This window comes from Pinus tabuliformis, chromosome 3_2 (genome assembly GCF_031772625.1).
Source record: "Pinus tabuliformis cultivar Carrire ecotype Pingquan chromosome 3_2, CPIR1, whole genome shotgun sequence".
Taxonomy (NCBI): Eukaryota; Viridiplantae; Streptophyta; class Pinopsida; order Pinales; family Pinaceae; genus Pinus; species Pinus tabuliformis.
Window position 1 is genome coordinate 678,245,695 of NC_142302.1, and position 17,802 is coordinate 678,263,496.

General features: G+C 35.3%; 1 pseudogene across 1 annotated transcript in view; it reads right to left on the reverse strand.

Annotated features, from left to right (window-relative positions):
• Window positions 1–6,512: 6,512 nt before the first annotated feature.
• LOC149182460 (peptidyl-prolyl cis-trans isomerase FKBP62-like) overlaps window positions 6,513–17,802 on the reverse strand; it is a 36,915-nt pseudogene continuing 25,625 nt past the window's right edge. The window contains exons 3-13 of the transcript XR_016257130.1: window positions 11,525–11,785; window positions 11,156–11,236; window positions 10,907–10,987; window positions 9,922–10,116; window positions 9,576–9,665; window positions 9,300–9,475; window positions 8,862–8,984; window positions 8,451–8,597; window positions 7,928–8,055; window positions 7,710–7,830; window positions 6,513–6,913 (exon numbers count right to left, since the gene is read on the reverse strand). The product of XR_016257130.1 is annotated as a peptidyl-prolyl cis-trans isomerase FKBP62-like (transcript). The remainder of the gene's footprint in view (window positions 6,914–7,709; window positions 7,831–7,927; window positions 8,056–8,450; window positions 8,598–8,861; window positions 8,985–9,299; window positions 9,476–9,575; window positions 9,666–9,921; window positions 10,117–10,906; window positions 10,988–11,155; window positions 11,237–11,524; window positions 11,786–17,802) is intronic.

Below are 17,802 nucleotides of genomic sequence, written 5' to 3' on the forward strand. Positions count from 1 at the left end.
GGTGGATTAGTTTAATTAATTCACATGTGTTTTAAAATAGAGTTTATTTTCAAATTTATTATAGAGTTTATTTTCAAATCATATTACTAATGAATCACCAACCTAAATCCATCTTAACTCTAAATCTACCTGTGCAAAGGGAGCAAATCTCTTTGATATCTCTCAACATCTAGTATATTAAAAATTATGATAGATCTAAGCTAATTTAATTATTAACTATAATTATAATTATAATTATTTTAATTATTAATTATAATTATAATTATTAATTATGCTTATAATTATTAATTATTAATTTTATATTTTATTTTAGTTTAGTTTTATGTTCTTTGACCTAATCAAAATGTTCTATTAATAATTATAACTATTAATTGTCTTTTTTTCTTTTTCTTTTTTTATAGCTAAAATGTTTATAGAAGGTTACATTACATCTCTCTAAAGATTACATAATTATTCATTCTATATAATAATTTTTCATAACATTTAATTAAACAATGCATTCAACTTTGCATTGACTAGTTGTTAGTTGTGTTTGGCCAAAAAAACAATTGTGACTCCTCCATAGTTTAACATTACCAATTGAATTTTATTATTTTTTCATATTATTTAAATTTATTTATTTAAAATGTAATTGGTTCAATTCTTATAACTCTTATTTTTGCATCATTACTTGTGTACAAATGTAATTAATAAAAAGAACAATGACTATTGCAGAGCCCATCCTCCACACTATAATGAAGGTATTGGTTTCATGTGTTATTCTACATCTATCAAGGATGCCATTGAATTCTTTTTAAATTCTAAGAAGACAAGCATTGTGATTAATTTAATAGAAGTTTAGTAGCTTTAATCTTCTCGCACGCACACGGTAAATGGTATGATATTTAATGAACTTTGTGTTGTCATGACTGCATAATAACTACTCCAATTAAATTGGTAAAGTTTTGAACACAAATATTGCAAATAAAAACCAAAATTAAAGCTTGCAACATTTAAGAGATTAAACACTTAATCCAAGCAAGTAAACAAAAATTCAATAATTAACAATCATAATTGTAATTTAATTCTTACATGGAATAATTAATAGTCATAAGGTTAAGTTTTTATTTATTTTTTCCATTTGATGCTATAAAAAGTAAAATAAAGTAAAATGTGGCATTTAAGATTACATTAATCATATTAATGTTCATTTAAATAGATGCATGTAACATATTATAGAAAAAAACGATGTTTAATATAAAAATATTAATATTTTTAATACAATTGTTAATAATTATTATTATTTGCTTTATATTAATAAGAAGAATAATGATTTTGATATATGGTTGATTATTATTTTTAAATTTTAGTAAATTAAATATTTCGAGACCTTTCTAAAAGCTTAAGAGAAATTGTCTTATGAAAACATTATGTTCTCAACCATTCTAAAGGTAATTACTAATTTTACAATAATTATTTAGTATAAAAATATATTTCAACTCAACTTAATTGAAAAACATTTAATCAAATTTTAGCCAAAAATAATTAGAAAACAACTAACTAATTGTTGAAAACTAATTAGAAAAGAAAATCTTAAAAAACTCAAAAAATCAAATTTTCAAACTACTCATATAATTTACATATAATTTACACATTATATAAGAGATAAAAATTGAAGAGGTTTATGTTTTTTACATATAATTCAATTTTCATAAAAAATAATAATTTTGATATATGGTTGATTATTATTTTTGAACTTTAGTAAATTAAATATTTCTAGTAACAAAGATTTATGAGTGTGTTTAGCACATTTAACTCTTGTTCTTAATTTTCATTAAGTATATTCATTGTTTATCTATAATCTTTCTAAAAGCTTAAGAGAAATTGTATTATGAAAACATTATGTTATGAACCATTATGAAGGTAATTATTAACTTTACAATAATTATTTAGTATAAAAAATTATTTTAACTCAACTTAATTGAAAAACATTTAATCAAATTTTGGGCAAAAATAATTAGAAAACAACTAACTAATTGTTAAAAACTACTTAGAAAATGAAATCATAAAAAATTCAAAAAATCAAATATTCAAACTACCTATATAATTTACACATTATATGAGAGATAAAACTTAGAGAGTTTTCTGTTTTTTATATATAATTCAATTTTTATAAAAGGTTAAAAAATCAAATATTTAAATTCCTCATATAGTTTACACATATATTTGAAGAAATAAAAACCAACCTAGATCCATTTTAAATTCAATGTCAAGAAGAATCAAGCTCTTATTCTTTTCATTTTTGACTTTTACATAATACGTTAAAATAACATTGATGTAAATTTTTTAATATTTAATAAAAAACTTTTTTAAATTTAATAATTTAAATTATTATTTTTAAATATAATCATTTTAAACCCCCGATCGGGGTGTGACAGGCCTCACAAATTAGAGGCGAGAGAGGACGGTCAACAGGCATGGGGGGGCGAGGGTGGATCAGGCTAGTTTGCATGGCGGGCAGAGGGAGAAGACGTTGGTCAGGCACCACGAGAGTTGGCAAATGGTAGTGGAGTAACAAGCAATACAAGGCAGGGACAGTTGTTAAAGCAGGCAAAGGTAAGAACGTATGGCTAGTTGTCACGAACGGCGGAGGGAAGAAGGCAAGGACAAATGCACCGGCAACCGACAAGTGGCGAGATTGTCATAGAAAACTCGCAACAAGAGCAATCGGTGGTAGGAGAGATTTAATGATCTGCAATTATGGGACTGTTAGTGGAACCCCATCCCGAGACTCTCATGCAGGAGAAAGGGCGGCAGACAGAGGAAGAGATCATGTGGCAGGTCCTTCGAGCGGCATACGGGGCAAGTGGAAAGAAAATCAAAATGGTAAGCAGGCTAGGTGGAGAAGCATTCGCATGCAGCAAGACAAGGTAGGACATGCAGTTGAAGGTGGTGAGAGCCAAGGGTTGGAGGACGTCGAGCAGCATTCAGCTATCGTTTGCAAGAACTGGTATGTGCTCTCTGCTTTCACTCACGATTGTCTGGATATGAATTGGCTCCTGCAAAGATTTAGTTTAGAAAGCGGCACGAAAGTGATTCTGGAAGCAGAACATTGGATAATTCTAATGGTGCCCCCGGATGTTTTCAATGTTGAGGTCTCCCGGTCTTCTTGGGTATTCGGTCTGTCATCTTGAGGAGAGATCAACAGGCTTGTCATCCGGGGAAGGGGGTATGAGAACCCTTATCTTGGCCTCTGGGTAGATAGTTTCTGGGGTATGAGTAGAAAGCTGAGTCGTTTTGCAGCCAGCCGAGTCATCCAAAGGGGTTCCCCCTGCGTCTGTAGGACCAATTTCTACAAGTTGATATGGTTGCGAATGTGGATAGAGAAGGAAGGTGTCTCAGATACGTGCAGAAGGCTAGAAATTTCTCTTAGCCTTGACACCTCCCTCGACCTGTTGATAGGGTGGAACTTCCTCATTCCAAAGCTGAGCCTGGACCTGGAAAAGGTTTGCGGGAAAAGGTGCAGTAACTGGGGATGCAATTGGGGGTGGGAAATCGCTCTAAGTAGGCTTTTGCTTTGCTCCCTCGCAGGGACCCAATGGCGAAGGATAGCTCCCTCGTGGACCGGAATAAGAATTGTAGTCTGGTGGGCGATTGAGAAGCAATGTCTTGCTTGTTAGGGTGGCGATAACCAGGGTAGAAAGTATATTGGGAAATCGGGGGGCAAGGCTGCAATTATAGTAGGGTGGAGGTGTAGGGAAGTCTTGTGGGAGCCGGGTAGAGGGGTTATTCAAATTTTCATGGGAAGCAACTAGGACGAGGGTGTTATTATTATCCTTCAAAACTCTGTGGGGGGAGCGGGGAATAAGGGTGTAGAGGGGGCTTATCACAGTTCTCAGGGCACGGAGCGGATGAAAATGCTCGTGCCCGAGAAGACTCACCCGGATTGGGGGAAGTTTGTGGGGAATCCCAAAATGAGCAAGGCCAACTCTCAGGCCGAGTCTCCAAACAAGAACAGAAGGAAAGATGTCAATTTCATTACCAACTCACAAAGCGCAAAACTCTATGAGTACACTAAGGTTAATTTGATGATGACTTACAATGTTGTATTACTGGTTTCTGTTATAGGTAGCTTAAAAATTAGAGTTCAGAAAACTCGACACGACAATCAAACCGTGCTCCAACCCCGATACAGTTACGTTGCTTGGAAAGGGAAGAAAAAAGTAGAAAGAAGAATTGGATGGCGAAGGAAGGTCATCAACCGGGAAGGAAAGGAAACAAAGGAACGGGAAAGGCGGGAAAGAAGATGAAAGGCCTGGAACCAACCTCAAGCAAAGGCCCGAGCAAAAGAGGCAAGAAAACAGGGAAGGAAAGTATGCAAAACCTGATCAACGCATACTACATAGGAACCCCGACTGAGGTGAAAGTCATAATCTCCAAATGGGAAAGAGAACTAAACACAAACATTGAAAATCAAGAGATCGAGGCAGAGGAATGAGAAACAATCATCAAAGACCTAGGGAATACTAGAGGGCATCCAATGTTGTTTTGTCAAACTATCCAGCAGTATTAGGTCATGAAAAACATCTTGGCCCACACTATGACAACCTATAAGAAAAAAGAAGACCCGGAGGGGGATAGACCCACTGAGCCAAGTATGAAGGACCTACAAAGGGAGATACAATCTATCCAAATGCAGTTGCATAACAACAACCTCACTGTGAACAAGATTGAACAGTCTTCAGAATATGATGAGAAGTGAAGTTCCAAGTTCAAGCGCGAAAGCACAAACCCCGGTGGATTCTTAAGATGAATGAAGTAGACCAGTCAATATAATTGTATATATGACGACTAGCATTTACTTTTTTAACAAGAATTATATAGTTGATAAAGTTGTCAATGTAGCATGGATGGTAAGAAAAACTCTTTTTATAATTCAATGCAAACAAGCGGCCAACAGACCTAGTTCCTTATAGGCAAGTTGAGGCGACCTGCAATTTTGTAGAAATCATACTTATTTTCATGAAATATTAATATAAAAGAGATCTACCAAGCTTACACAAATATATATATATATATAATAATTTCAAATTAAATTTAAATATAAAATAATTATAGTTTAAATATATATTAACCATATAATATATTTATAAAATTAGAAGAAAAAAAAACATATATATATATATAAGAAATTGCAACATTATTATTACTAAACAGCAGGCACTTGTTAATATCTATATCACACCTTTTGTATACTAAAGCATGGCAGTGCCTTTAAAATTTTTAAGTTCTATTACCAAAAAAAATAAAATACAAAATATGTCTCAACATCAACATCAATATATATAAAATTAGAATTAGAATATATATATATATTTAAACTAAACAGAAACATTACTATATTTAAACTAAACAGCAACATGATCATATTTAAACTAAACAGCAACATGATCATATTTAAACTAAACAGCAGGTACAGCACTTGTTAATATCTATATCACAACACTTTTTCTATACTAAAGCTTAAATCATGGCAACATCTTTAAAATTTAACTTCTATTACCAATCTGTATTCAAGCTTCTGTGATCCATAATGAATTAAGCAAAGTCTTTCAGTAGAAATCACATAAGAGAATTTGTTGGCCAAAAAATTCTCTTATGTGATTTCTACCAAAAAACTTTGCTTAATACAAAATATGTCTCAACATCAACATCGCAACTCCTTTGAAATTTAAATTTTCCTTAGAAAACATTAAATTCAAATCTCATTTAAACACTAATCTCATTTAAACACCAACGGCCCAACGGCCCTGACAACTTATAACAAGTGTACCCCTCCCTCTCACGAACTCAAAGCCATATATTAATCCCTCTTTATGAGGATGCTGTCACTTTGCAGCCACGACCTAAAATGCAAGAACCCACCTTAAAGCTTATGTCTTTCTTCTAGGATATCGATCTCGATGTTGAAATTTGAACTATCAGTTTGCAACCAAAACTTCAAGACCACCCATTTAAAACAAGAATCTAATAAATTTGGTACATAAATCAAAGAATTTAATAGAGTCAACCCACCAAAGAAATGATAGATCTATTGTAAACTGCATAAACAATTTTGCAAGATCAATAACCCATATAGGGGGCCAAACATAATTTATTGAAATTTCAAACTGAGACATTTTCAGAATGCCTCACAGACCCCTTCAAATATGTGGTCAAGTTGTCTAAAAAGGTTTAAAGTACCCACGTACAAACGGATCACCCAAAAGATTTTGTAAATCCAGCTAAACATTCATTTTATCTCTGCTTCTGTAAGTAATGAATCTCATTGCAATTTGTCTCTGTTGGTAATATGTTACCATGTAAAAATTACTTGGAGCCTCGTTTAGCCTTAAACTTCTTCAAAGTGAAATGTCTTATTTAGGAATTAATTTGTTACAATTTTTAAGGAAACAATTGTAGAAAACAGTAAACACCATTGTTGAAAGTTTTTTGGTGTGAACTGTTTGCATTGATTTGAAATGTCCAATGTCTCGAGTAAACACCATTTCCATATCACGTAACTTGCTGTGTCACAAACACAAGTATATCTACCCACATGAGAAACTACTCATTTTTCAAATATCAAAACACCAATACAATGACACACCCAATTTTTCCTCTTGCAGTGCTTTACTACATATTTACAGTTCTCTGAAGACTAAATGTAATATATTAACATGTTGTCGTTCAAGTGTCAAAACACCAAAACAATGACATAGCCACTTCTTCCTCTTGCAAGTAATTTCCTACACATAAACAGTTCTTTAAAAACTAAATGTAATACATTTAACAAGCTGTCGTTCAACTAGAATCTATATCCATGGCCTCTGGCTTTCTGTTTTCATCAATTTTCTGTTGGCTTTTCCACCTCCATCGGTTCACCTTTACCCTTCTGCAAATGCCATTCAAAACAGGATGCTAATCAACACAATGCAGCTTTTATATGTTAGTATAATATAGTCAGTCTACTAAGGCCATTCACAGTAGTAGTTTCTAACTTTCTAGTTGATATATAACTATCTGAGTGGATTATCTGATCTTGCAAGGCAAGCAACAAAAAGAGGACAACTGGTATCCAGATGACTGACCAAATAACAAGCACGCTATTCATTACAAATTCCATCGATGAAATTCCTTTGTCCATTCGATTGTCATATAGTATAACGAAAGAAAAGAATAGAAACCAGAATCTGCAGAACGATCTACTACTTGATGTCACAACATGTGCCCTTCTGCTTGGAATTTAATACAGAAGCAACGAAGCTACAAAATTTCCAAGACTTTCACCAGAGTCAAGCTTCTTGCTTATAATTGCAAAGGTGAACTAGAGAATCCGGTGATTATGGAGACACAGAATAAGATAAGAAGATAACTCTTTGCAAGCCAACGACAATAGACATGCTGGCAACTTGTAATATGGAACAGCTTTCATTAAAAAAGAAAAAAGAAAAAAAATCCTAGTTGCAAAGAAAAACAGCAATGTAAGTTTCCATAAACCATGCAAAACTAGGTGTGAAAGTACGGCCTAAAGAGTATCTGCCCAAGAATAGGCAAAAATTGAATACAGTTATGTTCGAACCATTGCTTCAGTGATTCAATTTACAAACTATAAAAATACACAAAAAAAAAGCCTTTCGTTTAGTAATTGTCCCTCGCTCTGTTAGGTTTGATGGCTGTCAAGACAATACCTTTCCTTCAAAGGCTTCTAATTTGTTCAGCTTTGCGAACATGTTTCCATATAGCTTTGCATCTTTCTTATTATATTCAATTTGCTTTTGCTTTAAAATTTTATACTCCAGTTGCACTTCCCTGTGTATGGACATAGAATAGATGATTGCAGTTAGGAAAAGTAAACCAATAGTAGGATATATTCGCAAAACAATATCAAAGGTTCTTTGCAATGTACCTATTTTGTGGCTCTATCTCTAGAGCTTTCTTTATATCAAATTCAGCTAAATCCAAATCTGCTGTCTCTATGTATGCTTGTGCTCTTCTATACAATGCCTTCACATTTTGTGATTCAAACTCTAACACCTGTACAGAACCATGTATAAAATCTCTCTCAATATTCTTTGACAATTGACAATACTCTCAATGAAGTCTCAGAGAGTCCTCCAAGCAAGACTATTTTTCCAGAAGCTAAAATGAAATTTATATAAACAAAATTTGCGGTAATAGCCTAACACATCAGGATTTATATATCATAAAAGTCCTTAGCTGGTACTGACACAAGCTATTCTGTAGACAATACACCAATCTATCTAGAGACATGATTATTCCTTTCCCTAATAACCTTCCATTTAAACTGCCTTCAGTAAAGAAAAAACTACTCAGAACAAAAGTAAATGAAACCTCACTATCATCTAGGTTATACATTTATATCTGTTAGCTCGATGATGTAAATTTCTCTGTTTCTCTAAATCAATTACCTTTGAACATAGTTTAACTGCTTCCTTGAAGTCTTTCAATTTAAGACAGCATGCTGCATGATTCAGGTTACACGATACTTTCAAAACCTTTGATTGCTTTTTCTCCTCAGCACTGAAGGAACTGTCGTGCTCAATATATTTTGCAGCCTGAAACCAACAACAGCACTGCAGATCAGACTCGTGATAACCATAAAAAGCTATGCACAAGCAATTTCTAGTAGTCGAAAAATCTCAATTTTCAAATAAAGTGATTAGCGCACTTCAACAATTGATACACCCAACCCTTGTGCATGTTGCCACTAAAGTATAAAATTAACATATAATAAGGACCTTAAATAAAAAGTAAAAACACTCATTAGTTGAACCCTAATGTCTTGAAGTTCCTCACAGCACCAGTCATTATTATAATACCTTCTCATATTTCTTTGCAGCTCGCTGGTACTTTCCAACCTTGAACAGAGAATTTCCTTGCTCCTTCTTCTGTTTAGAGGCCTCTATTTTCTCTGTTGTATCCATATCCCACGATTCTTTTTCCTATCATAATACCAATTTAACGTTAGATGTTGAAAGAGATATTATTGATCATATAAAAGTCTGCAGTGATATAGAAACTCTGCTATCAAAGCAATGCACTCAAATTAGTGAATTACACTTTCAACTATGCACAAGAAGTTCAAAACTCTATCAGGGTGGTACATCTTCTCCTATGAGAAAGAGATACATTTTTTGAAGAGAAGAACATCACCCTGTACATAATTTCCTTACTAATTAATAGTATGTATAAAATCATTACCGTGTATATTCTACTTCCTTGCAAGTTGCTAATTTATAGTATGTATTTTCTCTTACCTTAGTAAATGATATCATTTCCACCTCATAGATGAGAGTTGAATTTGGTGGAATTACAGCCAGATCTCTCTGGGTTTCAATATTTCCAAAACCATATTCAGGTCCTATTGTAATCAGGGCAATCTCCCCTGTCTTCATGGTTTCCACTGCCTTATCAAGACCAGCAATGACTTGTTCTGCAACCAGTTTACTTAAGATCAACCAGTTTGAAAATTATACTTTTGACATCTTACCACCCTTTCCGAATCCTAATTCCTTAAATTGTTCCAACCTTACCTTCATCAACTACAAATTGGAAAGGCTCCTCGCCTTCATATCCCTTCTTCTCAAAGATTGTGCCATCTTGCAGCTTAGCAGTATACCTGACTGCAAGGTAATTATATCCCACAAATCAGACATAAATAATGGCCAAAAATACGTCTTCTGGCCAATTCAGGCATTCGACAAACACAATACCCAGATTTCCAACCTAGCAACTTTAAGATTAATGAAATGCCAAAAAGCTCAATCCATTTAAATTATAAGAATCAGCATCCACTTTAAACCCCATAATTGTAGGAGGCCTCTCAGATTTCATAATTTCTTTACTTGGAAGAGCAAGATTGCTAAAATATGCACATACTCTGCACTACCGTCCCGTCACTTGGTTCATCATACCCATCAGCTTCCTTCAGGATTTTCTTGATAACCTTCTTATCTTCCGTTACTTCTTTAACAGCTTTAAATGAAACTAATTCCAAACTCGTAGTGATAGTAGCATTTGGAGGAATCGCAGCAAACCCCTCTTCAGCATCCTTACCCTGCTCACCAAAGGCATCTGAGCATCAATATATCACGTTAGTTTTCCTATTGCAATCATGTATCTAAGTGTAGTTACCAAAAGAAAATAATAAAACTATACATTTCTAAGGCAACAGTAACAAGCAGATAGCCAAATCCTGTCTAAAGGAAGACATTAGATTGCAGCTTCAAAGGAGAGAAAATTAGTCACTGTAACGGGAGCTCTACAAAACATGTGCATGTCGCATGGACTTCCCAGCAAACAGCAAAAAGAGCAAACCTGAGTACTCCAAACTATTTTTATAAACTTGGGTGCTTTAAACTATTTGACATAAAATTTTCAGCCAAGCTGACAAGAGTTGCGTAATTCCTCACTATTTAGTCATGCACTAACTGACAATGGAGAGAAATAGAATATTACATGCAGAGCTTAGCCTGAACAAGAAAGAAAAGCATAGGCATTCTGTTAAAAGAGAAAAGCCATATCCTCTTGACAAAAAAATCAATAGAACCAAGGAACTTAATTCCGAAGGTAACTTCATGTATATGGATAAGCATAAAATATAAAATGACAATGAAATCTTTTGACTCCGTATGATAACCAAAGCCCAATTTCCTAAGCCACTAACCACATGTAGACATTGACTTATATCTGACCCATGATATCATGTGCACAGGGGTGAAAACTTGTGGATTGATTCATGACAATACTAACAATAGAAAAGCAATATTCTTCTTAGAAGTGCATATATACAGTTCAACATTGGAAGGTAAAATATCAACCCAAAGCAATATAGAACAAACCGAGTTTGGAGCTTTCAGCTTACACGTAGGTTTTATGGTAAGAATCACACTTTCTCCTCTCTTCATTGTTTTGACTGCCTTCGCAGTAGCTGGACAAAAGTGTCCTGTAGATCACAAGTGTAATAATAGAATAGATTGAAACCTTAATGCACATAAATTGGTGAGAAGGTAACAAGATGGCAAAACAAGTTTTTTAAGCAGCTTAAATAGTGACATAAAGCCCATCTGCTATTGGGAAAATCTACAGTTTTGCCCAGCTGAGCAAAATTTACCATCATTGACATAAAACTCCACGCCTTCTTCTGGGGATTTTGCCACGAGTGTTCCATCCTCAAGCTTTGCTTCATATTTCACTAATTATAAAGACGCAGCACAGTTAGCACAAAAGTTCATACTTTAATCGGTATACCAGTTTCTGAAAATACAGGACCCACTAGGGCTGCCATATGTAGTTGTAAAATAATAACAGTGACTCCCAAACAAGAATGGGAAAATACACATTTACAAAAAAACTAGAATTATATAAACAAAAACGAAAAAAAAAAGTCTCACAGTTGCAGGATCATGGTCTTATTGGTCATCCTTTAAAAAAAATACAATTAAAAGACGATGAAAATTAGCTTTAACTTCAAATGAATTACCAGTCACCTCGTCTGGGTCTTTGGGTCTTTCATATTTTTCTCCTTCAGATATTATTCGCTTGATAATGCCTCCATCATTTCATACATCAACAATCTTAGTCCACGAAAGTAATTCCACATCAAATTGGAGGGTGGCATTGGGAGGTATAGTGGGTCGCACGCCAGAAGAACCATAGGCCAATTCTGGAGGTATTGTGAATAGTGCACGTTCTCCTTTCTTCATGGTAACAATGCCTTGGTCCCATCCTTTGATAACTTGGCCTGAACAGATATTTAGGGGGCAAAATATAAATAGAAAATACAAATAGAATCTATAAGACATTGGCATGAGCCTTACAAATAATGACAAACATAAACATACAGGGGGCTAAAATGAAATCTTTTACTAAAACATCTGAATATACATAGTATATAAAACGTTTATATCAACATGTGAATATATTAAACCATGTATAAACACAACATATTAAAAAAATTTATTACTTCAGAATAAATTAAAAATATCCAAAAATGTCCATAAAGACATTTTCAATTTCAGTTATGCACCAGGGAATGGCTCTAATATGAAGGCTGAATTCTCAACCTTATGGACTATTCTTTTCTTTGCAGCCAAACAGAATATCAAGAAGTTGCAGCTGTTGGGAGATTCTAAGCCAGTTATTGATTGGGCTAAAAAGAAGGAACCAAATGGAAGTGGTTTGCCTGAAGCATCTTTCAAGCGGATTTCCTTCTCATATATCTGCAGGGAATTGGACTCAGGAAGACTCCCTACCCAAACAGGCGCTTCTCTTGAATGAAGGTTCTCTTGTGTTTTATTAATTCTTTGATGGCAGGGAACAGGAGGCTATCATGTCCCATTATTAGTTGTACTGTCCTAGTCTGATGGTCTGTCCTGTTTTTATTTGATAGAGAGGATATAATTTTTTCCAGCAAGCATGTAAAGCTCTGTATTCCTAGTTTGTTAGATCAATGATATGTATGAACAGGCGGAGGATTAGAGTTTGGATATGAACTGTATGTAGGTTTGGTATTTAGACTGGAAAGGCTGGTCACTTTTTGCTCAGTCATTTTGGACAGAGTATTATGTATATTCTACTTTGAATATAAAGATTTTTTCTTCAGAAAAAGGAGAAAAAAATTTAAAAATACATTTCTGAAAAAACTTATCAACAAAACTCAACGTTGCCCCTTCAGGATAACTACCTTCAAAGACACTCATTTGGGTGTGATGATGCTGCTTTGATGAGATCCTTTGTTCATCTTCTCAGATTCGAACCTGTTCTTCCACTTCTTTCCATCAGATACATAACTGGGCCTTTTCAGATGACCCTACTATGGTATATCAGCTGTTGCACCCTAGACTTCAGATTATATGTGTGCTCACAAATAGTACTTCATGTTATTTCAGTTGATATGATTTCATGTGTGAGTTTCTTGCTTAAATATGGTGTGATGGTTTCTAACTTGTCATGAAAGTAATAAACATTGGATTTGAATTGACAACACTTCTTAACAAGTAAAGAATTTATTATTTTGCCTTGTGTGCCATGGCATGGCATAATTGTCCTTAAACAAGTGTGTCATGACTTAGGCCAGATTGTACTATTGATGATCAAGGTGAATAGAATATTCCATATCCTAACCCTACCTAACAGTTTCCATCATTTCCCTTACACTACCATCCCATTCATAAAAAAATAATCTCCATTTATGTGTGACTTATCAAATATCATCTAAGAATGTCCAATGATGAAATCAAAGAAAAAAGTCAAAGACAAGCCTAAATCAAATAAAGCCATAAAAGGCTAAGGTAAAGAGAATAAAAACAAATTAAAAGCAACAACAAAGTTGAAGTTAAACCACTTCAATAAAAAGGTCCACCGACTCCACCCCAAAAGAGTCCTATGTGAAAAAAGCATATCTAAAGGGAGAGGACTAAGAAAATAAAATAAAAAGTGTAAAAGAAGTAAAAAATAACGGGCCAAAGTGATAATTCTAAGAAAAGCTCCCTCTCAAAATGTTTGCATGAACAAATTGAAGATTCCTAGCTTTAAAAAGCTAGTTGGACCAGTTTATAAACCTTAAATATCATTAATATGGCTTTGAGGTTCACTACATAAGGTTTCCCTTTTCCCTATTGTGTCGGCCCTTTTATTTACCCCCAACTTTTGTAATGTGACTGAAATGCCAGTTTGGGCAGAGGAGCCACCGCTCACTGATACAATATGTTTTAAACATTTAAATTTAATTCTTATCATTGCCACCTGAAGGACCCCAATGTCTAATGGAGGTTGCTTGCTTGAAAAGCCAGGAACCTGACCCTAAACTTAAATGCTTAAGTTAATGAGCTAACGCATGCAGACCTGGTTGAGCAACTTACTGACAATCAAATTTATGAGATACAATTAGAGGTGAGCCACATACTGACAGTCAAATTTATAAGATGTGATTGGAGGTGGTGGAGTAAAAGATGGTGCCCGTTCCTCTAGCGCATCAAAGGGACAAACCTGCAACCTCTCAAATGCGCGAAAGGAGACTAGAAAGAATTATATTAAGGCATAGCAAAAAGAGAACAGGAGGTGGGCTCTCTTAGACGTTGTTGGTTTCTGCTGGGTGGTCTCTCGCTAGAGAGTTGGTCTTTTGGCTTTCTTTTCACAAAGAAAAAACACAGTAACTTGCCATTCATGAGATAGAATCAAAGTTACATACAGATTCAAGTTCCAAAGACCAAAATATGGCTTCTTATAGTCAAATAGCCATAAGGAACTGATTTTCTATACTTTAGTAACTAGACATCTAACCCCATATCAAAATGATAAAAGTTCCAACCCAACAAAACTGATAATGTCCCAATTTTCTGAAAAGACACTGAATGACTAAAGCTGTAACAAAGCTGACATCTACTTAAAACAGAGATTCCAAGCTGAAATAGTCCTCAAACTGTCATAAGGATTAATGAATTTTCTTGTGAAATCCAAAAAAATCCAAGAAAAATCTGCAATCTTGTTATAAACAGTTGCATAATTTGGAACTTTTCCTTCAAAAATTCTCTGATTTCTGCAGATCCAAATTCCCCAAGTCACAAAGAAACGAAGGGTATGAAATTTTTTTGTTTTCCAGAATCCACTTCCTAAGACTATCTTCGAAGTCTGATCCTTCCTAGGTACCCTTAAACTGTAAAGTCCTCCAAACAGTTTTTGCAAAAGGGCAGAAAAGAAATAGATGAGAAATGGATTCACCATCTAATTGACACATATAACATATATTTGGTCCCTTGAAACCTCTTTTCTGTAAGTTATCCCAAGTAAGAATTTTCCTTTGAAGAACCAACCTACTGAAGCATTTGATTTTCATAGGTAAATGCCATTTCCATAAAAGGGAATACCACCACTTCACAGGATGACTTTGCATTAAGAAATGTGAAATGGCTTCATATGCTGAAAGTGTTGTTACCTTGCCTTCTTTTACATTCCAGCTCCACACAATTTCATCATCTGAATCTGACAAACTAATCCCTGCTTGAGAAAGTATCATAACATAACTGTCCCATTCAAATGCAAGTGTTCTTTGTAATCCCAGATGTACAGCAGAAAGTCAATAGGATTCAGCTAAAACCTGTTCATTTTTTACTTGAGCCAATCTAAAGATGCCTTTTGAATGCAAAAATTAATGATTTGGTCATTTGGCATCTGAACTCTCTTGTTGATCAAAATCACTGGAGTTTTCTCCTGGACTGAATTCCTCTCCCTTCCGAGTGTGCTCAGCTGATCATTGGAGCGTATGGGAGTTGTTGACTATTGGCAATAGAAGACAGAGCGGTGTTTGAGCTAATATGCAGAGCATTGTGCATGACTTAAACCCCTGTGAATCTTGGGTGAATTCCCAGTGAACTATGTGTGAGACTACTAGATAGTGTTGTCTAAGCCTGTGTGGATCAACAAGAAACTCAGTGGAAGACTGAATCACTATGGTGCTTACTGCATAGCTGATAAAACACCTGGACAATGGATTCCAACTCTTTAGACAAAGCAATACCCCATATGAACCATGGATTAAATCCTTGAGAATTTTGGGTGAATTCTCAAACTGTGTGTGAGGCCACTAGACTGTGTGTCCAATCGTGGATCAATGGAAGGCTCAGTGGAAGAATGAATCACTGTGGTGCTTGTTATATAGCTGATAAACCACCTCAAAAAGGAATTCTAGGTCACTGAGGTGCTTGCTAAGTAGCTGATAAACCACCTGGACAGTGGACATCAGACCCCTGTGGTGCTTGCTATGAAAAGACAACTGATAAACCACATGAACAGTGGATTCCAACTCCTAAGACTAGGCAATACCCCATCTGAACCTTGGGTGAATCCATGTGAATGAAATCGAAGGAAAGTTTTGGTCATTGTGGTGCTTACTGCTAGGAACAGTTGATAAACCACCCTAGTGCTTGTTGTAGGTCCAACTGACAAACCACCTTGGTGTTTGCTGACCAGTTGATAAACCCCCTGGGCAATGGGATCCATACTCATGACTGTTTAACCAAGCCTTTGGTGTTAATTCCCTGAGCAAGCATTTCCCCGAACATTAGATCCGACACGGGGGTGGTCAACTCCAAGAAAGTCGTTGTGTAGCTTGTCTGTGGTTGGGTGGAGAGTGCAAGTCCCTCTTTCAATTGCCAGCCAATTTAAGATATACAAATAAGCATATTACAATTGCATATTTGCATCATGAATCATGATATTCAACGCTATGCTTAAGTATGAGATCTTGTGTGTCTATGATTTTAATGAATGTCTGGACTATGTTGTTCAACATTATTTCATGATTGACATGAGAAAATGCATGTTTATACTCTCTTATTTGACAACAATGGCTTATGAATATAGTAGCTCAACTTGTTAAAAGGATTAGTAATGTGATGAAATGTAACTCTTCTTATATAGTTCTAAGAACTTGTGTGTTCATGCTTAGTAAATTGATAATCATAGCTCTCTGAATAAGTTTAACTAGATTGCAAGTAGTGCAAGGAAACAATAGTGATTTATTAAATGTTTCATTATTGATGAAATGACCAGAGTCTTGAAATAATGTGTTTTCTACATGAAACCCAATGAACAACATGCAAGGGATTAAGACATTTAATCAACTTCCTATTGGCCTGAAAAATGTGATGTCGAAGGAAGCACAATAACAAGGAAATTGGCACCCAAGAAAAGTAAATGATGTCGGGTTGAGGAAACACAATACCAAGGGGGAGTGATCCCGAGGAATATGGTACCCAAGGTAAGTGATACTGGCTTGGGGAATGCAATGCTAGGGAAGTGATCCTAGGGAATAACTTAATAAGGTACTCGGGAGAGGTGATATCGAGCCGGGGAAACACAATTACCGAAGGGGGGGTGATCCCAAGGAAAGCAATATTGGCTCCACCCCTCAGGGAATATGGTACCAAGGAAAGTGATATTGGCTCAGGGAATTGTAATATTGGGAAACCACAATACCGGGGAACTAAAGTATGTCCCAATACAGATATGATATACATGCCTTGTGGACCCCCATGTCATTGTGGCGTGGCGCTACATGGGTGCCACGTAGATTACTATCAATGGCATGGGTTCGTTAATGGGCTAAAGTTATAAGGGGCATAGCTTTCTAGAATCACGATTTGAGCCATCACATCAAATGCATCGTTGAAAAACTTCCATCGAACTGTTAGTTTTTGGTGGCATCAGAAGTGCTCTAGCCTTGAAAATTGGTGGAGAGGCTAAGGCACATGAGTTCTAAAGAACCCAGAAATCGTTTGGTGAAATTCCACCCAGATTATATTTTATTAAAATAATTAATATTTTTAATGGAGTTCCTAAGTCTAAACTTAGGGAAATTAAAATATTAATGGATATTAATCAAAATATGGGTGAGAATGATCTAGAAGGCGGATCAAGTCATGTTTTAATCTTAGTTGTTGATTAGAGACTTAATCTCGGTCGTTGAAGACTCAACAGGAAAAGTATAAAATGGAGGCTTGGGGTTCATTTGGAAATACACATAGAGAGAACGAATTGATCTAGAGTTTGATTTCTGGGGCTAGGAAGCTGAGAAATTCGAACTAAATGATCATTCAGCAGCAGAGAGAATCCGGAAGAAAGACTTTCCGGAAAACACTGATAGAGAGGCGGAGAGAGCTTGCAGAGGCAGTGCAGTAGCCAGGAGAGTTGACGTTGGGCCAGTCTGGGCCCACGCAGCCCTGACGCAGAGCCAGAAGGGCCAGCGCAGAGCAGAAAAGC